This window comes from Podarcis bocagei (assembly GCF_964188305.1).
Source record: "Podarcis bocagei genome assembly, chromosome: 8".
NCBI classification, from domain to species: domain Eukaryota; kingdom Metazoa; phylum Chordata; class Lepidosauria; order Squamata; family Lacertidae; genus Podarcis; species Podarcis bocagei.
Genome location: NC_138133.1, coordinates 54,039,164 through 54,057,104, shown reverse-complemented (window position 1 = coordinate 54,057,104; position 17,941 = coordinate 54,039,164).

The window sequence follows — 17,941 nt, the reverse complement described above, 5'->3', positions numbered from 1 at the left end:
TGAATTCGGATATAGCTTAAAAAACAGAAGAATCTCTGTGCATGGTGACCACGTTGGAGAGTTTCCAATGCATGCAGGGCATTCCGTAGGAGTGGGAGGCAGCTACTGGGCAATCTGTGAGTGAGAGCGCTCCCCCCGACCTGGGGGGGGGGGTTTGCAATGATAATTATTCTCAAATTATCCTTAATCGGCTGCATGCTATGGTGAGAACCATTGTTCACCATGGCGGCAAAAAACGGAAGTCCGCAATCTATTCATAACAATACATTTCAAACAAAATCAAGTTACACTACACCTTTATCCGCTGCCGTAATACCACAGAACAATCCCTCCAATTCTCAATCTCCCATCACTGCCAAGAAATCTCTCCCTCTCTGCTCACTTTCACAATAAGTTTGAGAATTCACTGTCCCAAGGGAGGGAAGTAACTCATGGCTCTTGATCATAAAACCTATAGGTCCTGGGGCAGCTCAGGAATCATGGCTTCTGTGGCAACCATGAGACTGTCTCAGTAAATTAGAGGCCCATTAGGCAGGGTATGGATGCGGGTGGCGCTGTGGGTTAAACCACAGAGCCTAGGACTTGAAGATCAGAAGGTCGGTGGTTCGAATCCCCGCGATGGGGTGAGCTCCCATTGCCTAGTCCCTGCTCCTGCCAACCCAGCAGTTCGAAAGCACTTCAAAGTGCAAGTAGATAAATAGGTACCACTCCGACGGGAAGGTAAACGGCGTTTCCGTGCACTGCTCTGGTTCACCAGAAGCGGCTTAGTCATGCTGGCCACCCGGCTCCCTCGGCCAATAAAGCAAGATGAGTGCCACAACCCCAGAGTCGACCACGACTGGACCTAATGTTCAGGGGTCCCTTTACCTTTACCTAGGCAGGGCATACCCTGGTTCAGGTTTCTGCAAGGGAGTGGGAAGGCAGAACAGAAATGCATCGATAGCGGGGTTTGTGCTGAGCCCATTGTCAGATAGATCATTTCCTGGTGACATTTGGAGTGATGATGCAGCGCCCCTTTATAAATCCTCATAAAACCTGAGAAGTTCAGATCAGAAGAATCTTTATTTGCATCAGCCACTAGCCATTGGAATACAATAAAATAAAATGTCCTGAAGATAGAAGTAAAAACTTAACTATACAAAATACATTTTGGAGGTTCACATCAGTAATCAAATAATCAAATAATAGATCTTATTCTAATTGCCCCCACTAAAAACATGGCACATTTTGCTGCCACCTGGTCATCTTGAGCCACTGGAAGAAAGGACACAGTAGCAATGGTCGAGCAACCCAGCATGGACAATAGTAGAGGGGTAATACCCTCACTCCTCAAATCTTTATAAAGAGTGCAACCCGAAGCTCATGAGCCACTGACTCAATAGTGCCATCTCCACATGGACATCATTGTTTTTCCAGTGGAATTTTCTGAAATTGACCCTCAAGTACAGCTGAAGGCAGTTTATTCAAGCTTGCGAAAGTGAAAGCACGTCTGTATTTTGGAATTGTTAAATTTTGCAAATAGGGTGCCCAAGTGTCAAAATGACTAGGTAGAAAATAATCATACCATGGACAAAATTGCTTTATTGTGGCCAAATTATTCTGTCGCTCAATTAGGTGCTGTCTAATTTAATTATTTACTTTACCTAAAGCCCAGTGTTAATAACTGTTGTGATGATAAACCAGAAAAATAAAGCTTTTGGTTGACAATTATAGTCGAAGCACTCTCATGACAATCTTACAATACTAAGGGTAGTAAACTAGTGGGGTTTAAATTTAGGCAAAGCCAATAATTAAATGTCCTACACCAAATCTGTAATTCAACTGAGGGGAGACTAGCCTCTAAGCGCAATGAAGCGTTTGGAACACAGGATGGAACAGAAACAAATTGCCTTAAGAGCTTAGGTTGAACATATGCAACAACAGCAGCAAGAATACTCATCGCAAATCATTGGAAGACCCAAGATATGCCCACACTGGAAGAATGGCAGACGCAATTGATAGACTATATGGAGCTGGCCGAAATGACAGGCAGAATTAGAGACTTGGGAGAAGAGACAACGGAAGAGGACTGGAAAAAGTTTAAGGACTATTTACAAAAACAGTATAAATTGTATGAATGCTAAGAAATTGCACGATTGAAAATAACATGGTACCAGCAATTTAGTTGAAGGATATATGAGATTAAGTGATGTTTAAGAAAAAGATGAAATCTGAAGTAATATTATGTTTAAATCAAGCTGACAAGTACTTGACAAAAATTATTTGAAGTTTGAGACATAATATTTGAGAAGTACAAAATAAGAACTGAAACAAGGTAATAAATTGCTGTTTATAACTTTAATACTGAGAACGCACGGAAGGGAGATGTGAGGAAGTCCAGTTAGTTATGAAAAAATGTGATATGAACAGTTATGAGTTTCTTTATTCTAGGTTTATGTCTTTGTTTATTTATGTTTCTCTTTGTTTGTTACTTTTTGGTGAAGGTATTGTATATGTTTGGTGTTTTTTTCTTTGTCTGAAATTTGCAATAAAAATATTTTTTTTTTAAAAAAAAGAACTTAGGTTGAACAGCTTCTGTAGATCCAAGGTGAGGGTCTGTCCAAATCTGAGCCCATATAATAACTGTGCCAGGGGTTTAGCTTTAAACAGGTCTGATGGTATACGATTGCCACCTTTTGTATGTAAAAAGCCTGTCAGAATTTTGGCACTTTGAGATGCTTTTCCCTTTGCATATTTCTGATGTGCTCCCCATGATCCTGCTGACTGAAAAACAGGGCAAAGGTATTTAAAGACTTTAACTTGCTCGATCAACAGATTATTCACATACCGCCTGTGGGTCCTATAATTTCTTGAAAATTTAGTTTTCTTTAGTTTGACTTTAGTTTTCTTGTAATTCACAGCCAGGTGTTCTCTTTGGCAGTATCCTGAGAACGCCCTCATCAACCTTTTTAGGTCCACTTTTGTTTGTGATAGAAGTACCATTTATTTAATTATTTAATTATTTGTTTATCTAATTATTTATTTCATTTCTATACCGCTTTATATTTTAGGAAAAATCTCAAAGCGGTTTAAAGCACATTAAAACATCAATAAGGCAATCTGAAGAAAGTCAAATATAGAGTATACAGTCAAAGCAACATAATTAACTAAAAAAAACAAACTTAATTATCCCAAAGATTTCAAAATAAAACATTAGAAAGGAGGTAAACTACAGAATACACACTTCACAAAGTAAGTTAACAAAAAACAAAACTTAATCATTTTTTTTAAAAAACCACTGCTAAGTGAGGTCAAATATAAAATGCACATTTAAAACAGCATAACTAACAAAAGAATAAAACGCATGCCACAGCTGTTTGGCAGGCACTAAAAGATGGGGCAAAATAATCCAATAGTTAGGGTTAGTTGTCAGGCAATGTCCCTCTGGTCTCACCAGGCACCGCTTTAGTAGAGCTGGTGAGTCTGGGCCCCACCCCCTAGGCCAGGTGGAAAGGGCCTTGCAGGGAGCGGCCTTCACGACTCACAGCAATACCCAGGGTGGTTATTTATGCTTCTGATTTGCTTTATCCATTATTGAGAGTAGTTTTTAATGCTTTGAATTTCAGTTTTTAATGAGTCTGTGACTGAATTGCAGGCACTGCATGACAGAGTAAAATGGACCAACGTATATGTATGCGATTACTGCTCTGACTTAACTGACAAATGCATGCTGGACTTGAATCCTTCACCTCCACCTGACAGTAATGAACATGTGCCGGATGCCAGAGACCCTTTGATATCAGAGCATGTCAACCTGGAATTTCTGGGGCTCCAAAGCAAGCAATACATGGTGCATGATTAATGCAGCATGGTGCCAATGGAAGAGCTTTTACTGGAGCAGCACTAGGATTCAATATTGTAAACCGAAGATGTTATTAAGGTTTGTGTATTACATCATGTTCCTATCTCATACACATCTTATACTGGGAGAAGCCACCAGCAAATGGAGGTAACACAGTTGTCACAATACCTACCTTTACCCCTTAGTCAACGACTGGTGTTCTGTGACCAATATGTTGTTATATGGCTGCTATTGTAGGTGTGACTGCATAATCTTTAATTATAAATGGGCACAACCTCTTAGTAATCTTTTTCACAATGCTTGGTTTCTTCATACAAATGGCACACTCATCACAGTCTCATTAAAACACCACAGAAAGGGGCGTTTCTCCATAGGGGTGGAAATTAGCCTACAAAAAAGTGCACCAGCCAGGACTTCTGCTGCATCCACAGAGAGGTGACTGAAGCAAAGGTGATTTAGACTTACCAGGAATGCAAGTAAAAAAATTGTTCATAGAATCATAAAGTGTAGAACTGGAAGGGATTCCAAGGGTCATCTAGTCAACCCTCTTCAATGCAGGAATCTCATCAAAGTCTCTCATTCAGTCTGAAACCATAGTAGACCCTGCTTCGTTTGCAAATGTCCTATTCTTGTTCTTGTTGTTTAGTCATTTAGTCATGTCCGACTCTTCGTGACCCCATGGACCAGAGCACGCCAGGCACTCCTGTCTTCCATTGCCTCCCACAGTTTGGTCAAACTCATGCTGGTAGCTTCGAGAACACTGTCCAACCATCTCATCCTCTGTCGTCCCCTTCTCCTTGTGCCCTCAATCTTTCCCTCTCTTTTCCAGGGAGTCTTCTCTTCTCATGAGGTGGCCAAAGTATTGGAGCCTCAGCTTCATGATTTGTCCTTCCAGTGAGCACTCAGGGCTGATTTCCTTCCAAATGTATAGGTTTGATCTTCTTGCAGTCCATGGGACTCTCAAGAGGCTCCTCCAGCACCATAATTCAAAAGCATCAATTCTTTGGCGATTAGCCTTCTTTATGGTCCAGCTCTCACTTCCATACATAGCTTTACTACATTGGGAACAATTCCACATTTAAAAATGTGATTATACACACACACACCCCCCTCAGATGAACAGCAACACATGACACATTACATCGTGCCATTTATTAACAGAAATAAAGACAATATGGAAAAGCCATGTGTGAAAGTACATCTTCTTATTAAATAGCTTGTAGAACCACATTTAGCAACAATAAGAAGCTAACATTTTCCATAGGACTTTATCAGTCTCTCACATCACTTCAGCTCATTGAAGTTCGTTGGCATTTGTATATGCACAGCTATCTTAAAGTCTTGTGCAGCATTTCAATTGGTCTGGGGTCTGGACTTTGACTAGGTCATTGATTCTGTTCTTTTCCAGCCATTCTGTGATAGATTTCCTGGTATGCTTGGGATCCTTGTCCTGTTAACAGCATGACCCAATTTTGGGCAAGCTACAAGGAGCATCTCCACTCCCATTGTTCTGCCCGGACACTGAGGTCTAGCGCCGAGGGCCTTCTGGCGGTTCCCTCTTTGCAAGAAGTGATGTTACAAGGAATCAGGCAAGCTGCCTCCGTAGTCGGGAGTGGCTCCTGCCCTGTGGAACACCCTCTCATCAAATGTCAAATAGATAAACAACTACACAACTTTCTGAAGACATCTGAATGCAACCCTGTATTAGGAAGCTTTTAATCGATGATGTGTTGCTGTGTTTTTATTATGTTCTCAGCCGCCCAGAGTTGCTGGAGCAACCAGGGTTACACTTACACTTACACACACCGACACACACACACACACACACCTTTATCCTTTAGCTCCTGCAAGACTCTAGTTTCCATCTTAGCTGATTTCTTTCTGCCATAGCCTCAATTATGAATACCAGAGTAGACTGATCAGGATTTAAGAATTTGTTGGGCATTTGTTCCTGAAGATGATGTGAACAAACGCCGAAACTTTCGATCTGAAAATCATTGGGTGTGTTGGGGAATGTTATTACAGAGAAGAGAGGTAGATAGTCTTTATGATGCCTGACAGTATTGGTGTCAGGGATTAGAATGAAGCAGCAGAGGGATGGGACAAATCTCTCCCCCCCCCCCAGGTATTTGGTATCACTTTTTCTTATAATCGTATCCCATTCCAGGGAAGCTACACTATTCATATCTCCCATCAATATGATATTTCAACTCTTATTTTCCAATAGAATTTCTTCAAGGCCAGTTTTTTCTGATTTGGTGCATACATACCTACTGTATTGCAAAGTTTTTTCTCCTTCTGATGCTATTTGAGTTATCAGTATTCTTCTTTGTTCTTCTTTGGATCCAGTTCAGTTTTTATATACATTACCACGCCTCTCTTCCTTGTTGCATCAAAGGCTACAAAGTCCTTTTCCAATCTTTTATTAATCAAAATTCTTTTAAGGTTCTTCACAATGTGTGTTTCTTGAAAGGAAATCACATCCAAATTTAACTTTTTAACCACATGTTCAATCTTGTTTCTTTCAGTTTATTATTAAGTCCATTTACATTCATCTTGTTCTTTATTTGTCTCTTGTCTCTTTGTCTCTTGTCTTAACCTCTGTTGGTTCTTCTTCCTGTTCTGCTTCCAAACCAAATGCCCTTTCTCCTGCTAATTCTTTCCCATATTTTCTCCAGAATTAGTCTGCTTCAGTGGGATCCCGACACCTTTGTTTTCTCCCTTTACATGTAAAAGATTGTGCTTGAGGATATATATAAGGGATTTTGTTATATTTCAGTGTATCTGTCAAATATTTGTTATTTACTCTGGTAGTGAATCTGTATTACTCTGTCCTGAATTCTCTTTGAATTAAAAAACAACAAACAGTCACTCAGCAGTTTGTTTGCTTGTTTTTGCTTTAGCCTATCTAGATTTCACATGAAAATTTTTGTCCACCGCCATGCTAACCGTTTCTTCTCCCAATTCAATCAGGATAGTAAGTTATTTTATTATTTTTTCACTTAATTCCACATCACATCTTCTGAAATACCTCTCAGACAAAGAATCAGATCTTTTTGATTTGATTCCAAAATGGTCATCTTATCTAGAGCCTCTTTATGAATTTCACCGCTTCACTATCTTCCTTCATCCTCTCTTGTGTCAGGAACGTGGCCCCCCAGAGCCCAGGGGAAGAGTTAGACTCAGAAATTGAACTAAGTGAACAAAGGACAGACTCTGCAGTTGAGAGTTGGCTGACAGAATTGAGAAAGGGCAGTTTGACCCCCCTTCCCGGGGAAGACTCTATTAGCTTTCAGCCTACTCTTTGCTTTCAGCCTACTCAGATTAAAGAGCTTTCCATCTGTTAGATATATAATTTCTACTCTGGTGGAGAATTTCCCTTCGACAAAATGTAGGATCATGGCATTAAATAGAATGAATAGAGTTGGGGCGATAACACAACCCTGTTTAACACCTGAACACACTGTGAATGGTTCACTTTGAGAGCCATTGTTATCTGTGATTGTTGCTGTCATATTATCATGGAGGAACCGAATGATGTTATCTGGGCAACTAATTTTCAGAAGGATAGTCCAAAGGGAAATACGATTTACAGTGTCGAAGGCCTTCATCACGTCAATAAACCCCCTATAGAGGTAGGTATCCCATCAGGTCCACTGGTTCTGTTGTTTTTCATTTGGTTAAAAGCTGTACACAACTCTCCCCAATTTGGAGATACTGCAAGCTCATCTCTAATTTGTTTTTGCGGAATTTGTGAGAGGACTTCAGCAGCTACAGAGAGTTGTGGTTAAGGAGATGTTGGTAATGTTCTTTCCATCACAGTGCAATAGATTTTTTATCTTTTAGAAGTGTGGTACTGTCTGTTGAGTATATGCCATGATTTATTGGCCCATAGATGGTCTTTGTGGCTTTAATGAAACTCTGTGCATCATGAGTGTTGGCTAAGTGCTGGATCACTTGAGCATTTTTTTATCCACCAGGTGTTCATGGGCTGCAACAATGGATATTTTTATTTTGGTCCAGTGTTCCTCAATGTTATCAGGGAACTCCGAAAGTAGATGGTCCTTAAGAGTAGTTTGGAAGCATGAGCATATCAAGGGTGTAAAACACAACAAAGATAAATACAAAATTGTATTATTTGCGGATGATATCCTTTTAAATTTGAATCAAATTGTTAATGAGATTTCTTTTGATATTGAAAGGTGGAGACCTTTAAACCTTTCCCTTTGGGGAAAGGTTAATGTCCTCAAAATTAATCTTGTTCCAAAGCTTTTATATATTCTTAGAGGATTACCAATATATATTCCCAAATTTTACTTCCATGGGGTACAAAGCCACCAAAAATACCACTACATAATATGCAACTTCCAACTAAGGAAGGTGGCTTTGGTCTCCCAAATCTGGAACTATATCACCAGGCCTACCTGCTGAGTAAGACTACTGATTGGAGAGCTAGCAGGAATCCCAATTGGGCTACTTTTGAATATAGTTTCTTTGAACCTCTTGTAGGGTGGGGTAAACTTGGCTCCAATTTTATGAAACATCCTATTATCCTGGAGACTATTAAAGCACCTATAAAAATTTGGATGAATATAAATAAAAATAATAAGGATGACCCCTTTCAGCATGAGAAATTAACAATATGGGCCAACCCAAAATAAAAAATGGAAATCAAGTACTGTATTTTTTGCTCCATAGGACGCACCCCCCTCCCCAAAAAAGTAAGGGGAAATGTCTGTGCGTCTTAGGGAGCGAAGCCAGCAAGAGCCGCTGCTTCTGACACACTCTGCGCAGCTCTCCCTTTAAAGCAAGAGCTGCGTAGAGCGTGTCTGTGGCTCTGGCTGGCTTTACAGCAAGGCGGGAGGAGGGATGAACAGGGCTGCTGTCCGGCTCATTGTAAGGCCAGCAAGAACTGCTGCTGGTTAGCTGAGCCGGGGAGGAGGGAGGGAAGGGGATTCCATCCATCCATCCCTCCTCCGTGGCTTGCTTTGAAGCAGGAAAGTGGGAGGGGAGCCGCTTATACCCATGTAAGCGGTTCCTCTCCCACTTTCCTGCTTTAAAGCAACCACGGAGGAGGGAAGGAAGGGGACCCATGGATCCGCGGCTGCAGCGGATTCCCTCCTCCTGAGCTCCCTTTGAAGCAGCAAAGTAGGAGGGGAGCAGCTTACACTCTCCCACTTTCCTGCTTCAAAGCGGAGGGAATCCGCTACAGCTGCGAGCAGAGGATCCATGGCTCCCCTTCCTTCCCTCCTCATTTGAAGCAGGGTGTGGAGGTGCAGTGGGGAAAGAGGGCAGGAAATAGATGCCGGGCATGAAGACACAACCACACTTTGACCACTGGAAAGTCCACCTCAGCCTCCCCAGATTTCCACTGAGATGGCCAGGCTAATCTCAATGGCCATAAGAGCCAGAAACTTGCATGGGCTTTAATTTAATTTATTTAATTTAATCTAAAATTAAAACCATTTGAACAAATTAAAGATAAAGTGAATTGGTTGCAATATTATCAAATTAATGAATTATATAAGATGGATAAGAGAAATGGTTTCGCAACAGAAAAAACCAAATATGAAACGGAGTTGTTAGATACTAATGATAAGAATATGTCTAAAATGTACAGTTTGTTGTTGGAGTGGCATACAAAGGATGAAGAAGTTAAATCGGTCATGATTGATTGGGCAAAGGATGTGGGACATACCGGTAATATAATGGACTGGGAGAGGCTATGGAGGAAAGGGGTTAAGTTCACTGCATGTACGATGTTAAAGGAAAATATTATGAAAATGATGTATAGATGGTACTTGACCCCTGTAAAACTAGCAAAGATTTATCACAAAAGTGATAACCTTTCTTGGAAATGTAAAGAAAAAGAAGGTACAGTGGTGCCCCGCAAGACGAAATTAATTCGTTCCGCAACTTTTGTCGTCTAGCGAATTTTTCGTCTTGCGAATCACGAAATCCCATAGGAATGCATTGAAAATCAATTAATGCGTTCCTATGGTCAAAAAAAGTCCAAACAAAGCCAAATTTGGTACAACAACAGTTTATTAACTGCTCTTTAAAGTCACACATACTGTAAAGAGCAGTTCAAAAATTGAAGGGAAAATAAATTAACTTTATAAACATGACAGAAAAACATTTAAAAATCAACAAAGTGCACAGTACATTTTCTAAGACTCTGGGGGACCACTTGAAGAAGGCTCCTCTTCCACTCTTTGCTTCTTGGTCAAGAACCTGTCCATAGTCTGCTGCTTCATCCGCCTTTTCAGCAGCTCCCTGAGAGGCGACATGACCCTTGTATCATAAAAGTTCCCAGCGTCATGTGCCACGTGCTTCTCAGGGTGGTGCTGCTCTGCAAAAGTCTGCACCTCCTTCCACTTCAGGCAAATGTCCCTCAGTTTTTCGGAGGACAGCCGTTCCTCAGTTGCTTCCTCCTCTTCCTGCGCAGCCTCTGCCTGCAGTTCGACCAGCTCCACGGTGGTCAGCTCGTCGTCGTGCCCCTCCACCAGCTCGCAGACGTCCTCCTCCGTGACCTCCAGGCCCATGGTCCTCCCCAAGGCAACAATGTCCTGCACCACTGTTGACTCTGGTGCATCAGAGTCACTTGGTGCCACACAGTCCGGCCACAGGCTGCGCCAAGCGCAATTCAAATTTCTCTGGCTGATCCCTTTCCAGGCCGTGTTGACCATCTTCAAGCAGGTGACGATATCGAAGTGGTCCTTCCAGAATTCCCGCAGGGTGATAGTGGTGCAGTCAGTCACCTCAAAGCATCGCCTGAAAAGCTCCTTGGTGTAGAGTTTTTTGAAATTGGCGATGACCTGCTGATCCATCGGCTGGAGCAGTGGTGTGGTGTTAGGCGGCAGGAACATGATGTTGATGAAGCTGAACTCCTCCAACAAGTCCACCTCAAGGCCTTTAGGATGGGCAGGAGCATTGTCCATCAGAAGCAAAGCCTTCAGCGGCAGGTCGTTGTCCAGCAGGTACTGCTTGACAGCAGGGCCAAAAGCAAGATTGACCCAGTCCACAAACAGCACACGTGTGACCCAAGCCTTGCTGTTGGATCACCACATGACACTCAGCCGCTCCTTGTCGATCTTGTGTCTCTTGAAGGCCCGTGGGTTCTCCGAGTGGTACACCAGCAGGGGCTTGATCTTCAGGTCGCCGCTTGCGTTGGCACAGAAGAGCAGGGTCAGACGGTCCTTCATGGGCTTGTGGCCAGGCAACTTGGCCTCCTCCTGAGTGATGAAAGTCCTTTTGGGCATCCTCTTCCAAAACAGCCCGGTCTCGTCGCAGTTGAAGACCTGCTGCGGAACGTAGCCCTCCGTCTTCACAACCTCCAGGAAAGTCTTCAGCCGCAGGAACATCAGAACTGGCAGCCTCTCCATGCCTGACCACGCTGTGGATGCCAGATCTTGTCTTGAACCGGTCAAACCAACCTCTGCTAGCCTTGAAGACTTCTGGCTCGGCTAAGGTTCCTGGCTGTTCCCGGATGAGGTCAGCGTGCAAGGCCTTGGCCTTCTCACAAATGACGGCCTCAGACACTGTGTCCCCTGCACGCTGCTTCTCTTCTATCCAGATGAGCAGCAACTTCTCGACCTCCTCTTCACGATCCTGGTGACTCCCTTGGCTGCATCAGTCGCCAGGATCTTCTCCCTCATCTTCAGGATGGTCCCGATGGTTGATGGATTCCTCCCGTACTCCCTGGCGATGTCCGTCACACGCATTCCGCCGTCGTTTTTCCGGATGATCTCCTTCTTCATTTCCAGCGTCACCTTCTCCTTCTTCTTCTCGCCGGCCACCGCAGCAGCAGTCTTCTTGGGTCCCATGGCAGCACAGCTCTTACCTTCGTAAACTCAGAAAAAGAAAAAAAAAATCAGTGATGTGCTTCAAATCCAAAAAATTCAAAAGCACCCAGCCACCCACCACACAGAAATTAAAACCCAGAACCAAGGCCTTGAATCCCAAGCACCCCAACCCAAAATCCAAAATCCAAAACCCCCCAAAAAAGTTTTAAAAGTTTAACTTACCAAATGGATGAAAGAGAAGTTCTGGAAAAGCTTCAACAATCAATCACCGAAGTCTTCAGAAATCTCAAATGGCTGCAAAATAAGTTTTGGAAAAGCTTCAAAAATCACCAATGTCTTTAAAAACCTCAATTGCTCCCACAGACACCCACCCACCCACAACACAGAAATTGCAAACCCCTCCCCAACTGCTCCCCAGCCCCTCCCCAACTGCTGCAAACCCCTCCCCAACTGTTCCCCCAGCCAGCCACCACTCAGAAATTCAAACTCAGAGAAATTTTTTTGAAAAAAAACAATCCTGCCCAATGGTCACAGAAAATCATAAAAATTCCAAAAAAAGGCCCACAAGCCCACAGATTCCTGCAGAAACCTCCCCAACTGTTCCTCCTGCCAGCCAGCACTCAGAAATTCAAACTCAGGAAAAAAAAATTTGAAAAAAACAATCCTGCCCAATGGTCACAGAAAATCATAAAAATTCCAAAAAAAGGCCCACAAGCCCACAGATTCCTGCAGAAACCTCCCCAACTGTTCCTCCAGCCAGCCAGCACTCAGAAATTCAAACTCAGGAAAAAAAATTTGAAAAAAACAATCCTGCCCAATGGTCACAGAAAATCATAAAAATTCCAAAAAAAGGCTCACAAGCCCACAGATTCCTGCAAACCCCTCCCCAACTGTTCCCCCAGCCAGCCAGCACTCAGAAATTCAAACTCAGAGAAAAATTTTTGAAAAAAAAAATCCTGCCCAATGGTCACAGAAAATCATAAAATTCCAAAAAAGGCCCACAAGCCCACAGATTCCTGCAGAAACCTCCCCAACTGTTCCTCCAGCCAGCCAGCACTCAGAAATTCAAATTCAGAAAAAAATTTGAAAAAAAAACAATCCTGCCCAATGGTCACAGAAAATCATAAAAATTCCAAAAAAGGCCCACAAGCCCACAGATTCCTGCAAACCCCTCCCCAACTGTTCCCCCAGCCAGCCAGCACTCAGAAATTCAAACTCAGAGAAATTTTTTTGAAAAAAAACACCCTTGCCCAATGGTCACAGAAAATCATAAAAATTCCAAAAAAGGCCCACAAGCCCACAGATTCCTGCAAACCCCTCCCCAACTGTTCCCCCAGCCAGCCAGCACTCAGAAATTAAAAATCAGAGAAATTTTTTTGAAAAAAACACCCTTGCCCAATGGTCACAGAAAATCATAAAAATTCCAAAAAAAGGCCCACAAGCTCCCAGATTATCGCAACCCCCCCACAACACCAAGTCCTTGAATCCCAAACACCCCAACCCAAAATCCAAAACCCCCCAAAAAAGTTTTAAAAGTTTAACTTACCAAATGGATGAAAGAGAAGTTCTGGAAAAGTTTTGGAAAAGCTTCAAAAGTGAGCAAAGTCTGAGAAAAGGCTACCAAACCATGTGCTAACAGTTGCTCCTCGAAGTCAAGTCGCAACTGCAGCTCTTCAAGCTAAGCACCCTTGGTTTTAACGGTTTTTAGACAAAGGAAACAAAGTCGCGAGACATTTTCGTCTTGCGAAGCAAGCCTATAGGGAGATTCGTCTTGCGAGGCAAATCGAAAACGGAAAAACCTTTCGTCTAGCGAGTTTTTTGTCTTGCGAGGCATTCGTCTTGCGAGGTACCACTGTACTTTTTTCCATATGTGGTGGACTTGTCCCAAGGTAAAAAACTTCTGGGAGAAGATTTATAACAAACTGAAAAAATGTTGAAATATACATTTATTAAGAAACCAGAGGCCTTTCTCCTTGGAATAACAGGTTTAGAATTGTCCGAGAAAGATGTTAAATTATTTTTGTATGCCACAATGGCTGCTCAAATATTACTTGCTAAAAATTGGAAAACACAAGAATTACCAACAGTAATTACGGCTGTGTAATTTGGAATTTATGTAATTTGGTTTGATTTGATGTGATTGGTCGGTTAATAAAAAAAAATTATTCTTAAAAAAAAATTACCAACAGTGGAAGATTGGCAGATGAAGATGATGGACTTTTCGGAGCTAGCTGACCTGACTGGAAGAATCCGTGACCAGAAAGAAGAGGAGTTTCAAGAGGACTGGAGGAAATTGAAGGACAATTTGAACAAATATTGTAATATAAAAAATTAGAAATTACTTGAAAGAAACAAATAGGCCTAGGACAAATTAAGTTATAATTAAATAAATGGGATTCAGAATGTCAAGAAAAGTGAATAAGATGACTATAATTGGTAATTGTTTTAGTTTAATAATGATATTGGAAAGCTGTTACTTTTAAATTACAAGGAAACTGAAAAGGGAGGGATTTGAGGAAGTCAATTAAGAAGTTTAAAAAGTTGGATTTGTGAAGAATTAAGTTTGTTATTATTGTCTGTTTGTTTATTGCTTCCCCCCTTCCCCCTTTCTTTTCTTTTCTTTTTTTTGTCCTTTTCTGTTTTTGTGTATCATTTTGCTTTGTGGTTTGTGTTATTACGGTGGAAAATTTAATAAAAAATTATTTTAAAAAAGAAAGAAACTTGCATGGGCTGCTTCTTTAAAGATGAAAACATGCACACACATGAAAGAAATCCATCCAGGTTCCTGGACACAACCCACGCTTGATATTCACACAGGTTACATGGATGGCATTGGCAACTGGAGGAGCAGCATGGTTAAAGAGCAAGTCCTGGTTTCCAGCTTAAGATCAGCTCTTTCTTGGTGGCCTCAAACAATCCTTTGGCTGCAACGGGAATCCCTCCCTCCCTTAATTCAGGATGCTACAGTCTACAGATGCTGTGGCTGCCTGCCCTTTCCCCTGAGCTGTAAAAGCAACTTCAAGAGGGCTTCAGGCCTGGAGAAGCCGGGGACTGAACGTGTGGTGTTCTGCATGCAAAGCCACTGAGGTTACAGCTGTTCCCTTTAAAAACAAACTAAGATTGTAGTCCTCGTGGTTCTGAGGAAAGGGCTAATTTAAACAGGAACAGAGGGACCTTCCCTGTACCACGTCAGGACCCCTGAGCCCATTTAGCTCAGTTTTTTCTTCACCGATGGGCAGAGGCTCGCCAGGGTTTCAGGAGACACACCCTCAGCCCCACCCGGAGAATCTTTCAAGGACTGAACTTGGGATGGGATCTTCTCCATGCTCTCCCCATTGAGCTATGATGGCTCCCTCCCTTCTCCTCCTCTCCTCCTCTGCAGGAGGCTTATCTCGGCATGTCATTATAATGTATATATGTCAAGGGCTTTGAGATGCATATAAAGTCAAGCTCAGCATTATTAACAGGGCTTAGATAAGCCTTGATTCCCCTTTCTTCCCTCCTCTGAGGCTCGTTTTAAAGCAACAAAGTGGACAGGAGCCGCCTGCTTTGCTGCTTTAAATAGTTTAGTACAACATTTGATTCAGAATATTTTTTTTCGTGTTTTCCTCCTCTAAAAACTAACTGCACCTTATGGTCAGGTGCGCTTTATGGAGCGAAAAATACAGTAATAATTTGGCAAAATTGGATGAAAAAAGGTATTTTGACATTGATTCAATTAATTGATGAACATTACAAATTTGTGGAACATAAGACTTTGCAAGTAAAGTATGGATTAACCAGTGAAACACAATGGCAATACATCCAATCGAAACATATGTTGGAAAGGCAGTTTGGCCCTGACGCTATAGCAGCTTCAGAAACACCCTTACTGCTACAAGATTTAATTTCTGCAACGAAAGCAAAGAACTCTACACTTGCACTATATAAAACCCTACTGAACAGAAAGGAATATGATTTAGAATATGATAGACAAAAACGGAGTGAAGAGTTAGGAGTACAGATAACAAATGATATAAGGGAGTCAAGTATAAAATCAACAGAAATCGCTTCTATGGATTTAAGACTAAGACTTATTCAGCAGTAAATAATATTCAGAGTCCATTGGACCCCAGCAAAACTTTACCAGAAGAAAATAACAAACTCAGACAACTGCTGGAGATGTGGAAGTAAAAATGTGAACTTAGTACATATGATGATTAACTGCCCGATGATAACATTATTTTGGTGTGAGGTGAGGATATATATAGCAAGAGTAATAAAAAGAAATTGTTATTTAGGGGATTTGAATTTAATTATAAATTATATACCGGAAATGTGGGAGATTACAAGGGGTCAAAAAAAATGGATGTATCGTGCCATATTAGAAGCAAAAAAACTTTTCTTGATGAACTGGAAGAGCCGCAAAAAGTTCCAGTTGAGCACAAGGATTGACAACATGGACAGACTAGTTACCTAGGAACAAATTGCATATCGACGCAAATTAAGAATGGATGAATATGAAGAAATCTGGAAAGAATACTTAAGCGTTAAGGCGGACAGTGGTGAGAAGTAGGGGGAGGAGAGGTGGGGAAATATTGTTAAAAAGGTGTAGTTATAGGTATATCAGTACTCAAATCTGAATTGTTAAATTGTGTTATTAGTGTTATTGTGGTTTTTGTTGCATATGTTTGTTTTGGTTGTTGCTTGTATTGAAAAAATGATTACATAATTTTTTTAAAAAAAGAGTAGTTTGGAAGCAATCCCACTTAATGGGATCTTGAAAGGCTTCAGTGTTTATTTTGCGCCTTCCTGGAAGCCTGCATTGAGGTATAATCTTGATAGCCATTGCGGACTGTATTAATCAGTGATCTATCCAGCAGTCGTCGGCACTCATAGCTCTGGTAAGGAACACATCATGGCAATCTTCAGCTTGGACAATTGCATTGTCTAAGAGGTGCCAGTGGTTCGACTGAGGGTGCCTCCATGATTTAAATTTACAGTCGGACCTTGGAAGTTGAACGGAATCTGTTCCGGATGTCCGTTCAACTTTCCAAAATGTTTGAAAACCAAATCGTGGCTTCTGATTGGCTGCAAGAAGCTACTGCTGCCAATCAGAAGCCATGGAAGCCCCGTTGGACATTTGGGTTCCAAAAGAACGTTCACAAACCAGAGCAATCACTTTCGGGTTTGCGTCATTGTTGGAGCCAAAATGTCCGAGTTCCAGGGCATTCGGAATCCAAGGTACGACTGTGTGTGTGTGTGTGTGTGTGTATATATTTGTCGAAAGTGTGTGTTGGTAATAACAAGGTTGTGCACTACACATATACTCAAAAGAAAGATTCTGTTCTGGTTGCTGTTGCCAACTCCTTCTTTCCCAATAGTCCGAGGCCACAGATCGAAATCTTGCCCAACTCTTGCATTAAAATCACCCAGGAGGATAATAGGATGATATCCAGCAGATAGTAAAATTTATCTTTAATGTCTTCATCAACATCTCGTGTTGGTGCATAAGCACTTAGAATAGTAGCCTGTTGGTGTTTGGTGAGTTTTATTCAAAGAGTTGAAAGTCGTTCATTAATACCGGTAGGGACTTTTGACAAGAGCTTCACAAGATCGTTTTTGATAGCAAAGCCTACTCCATGTATTCAATGTTCTTGTTCAGCAAGTGAGTGTTTTAGTATCATCATTATGCTGTCCAAGTCCGGAGAATCAATGAGCATACACAAGAGCTTCTGCAGAAAGATTTGTGTTGGGATTTGAGGACCTGATCCCCACCTGGGTAAGTAAGACACGTGGACACAGTATATTAGGTTAATGGGCAAGTAAAGGCCACAACTTTATTGATTACAGCATGTGAGAAGGTATTGGCTTAGGCATTGGACCACAGCAAATTGGACTCCACCCCCTCGGAGAAGGGTGAGTCTGATGAGGGGTTAACCACCAGTAGGGGGAGCCTATTGATGCAAACTATAAGCTCTCCCCTGATGTCACCGAGGGTTGTGCCATGGCCCCCCGCCACACAGGGCACCGGACAGGATCCATGACCGCCCGATTCCTTTAACGGAATACCCACACCTTGCCCTTCTATACACCAACAACACATTCCAATGCCTAACTGCCACCTGAGCCCTAGAGGCTCGCTGGATTGGTGAGGAGACTGGGAGAACAGTGCTGTCGGCAGTGCTGGAGCAACTTGCAGCCACCCGAGACCTCACTCTAACTAAAGCAAAACAAAAGCCACACAATTCTGTGTATCTTAACTTAGTTTTGCAGGATAGGACAAGAAGCCACTTAGGCCCTTCAGCATGTACAC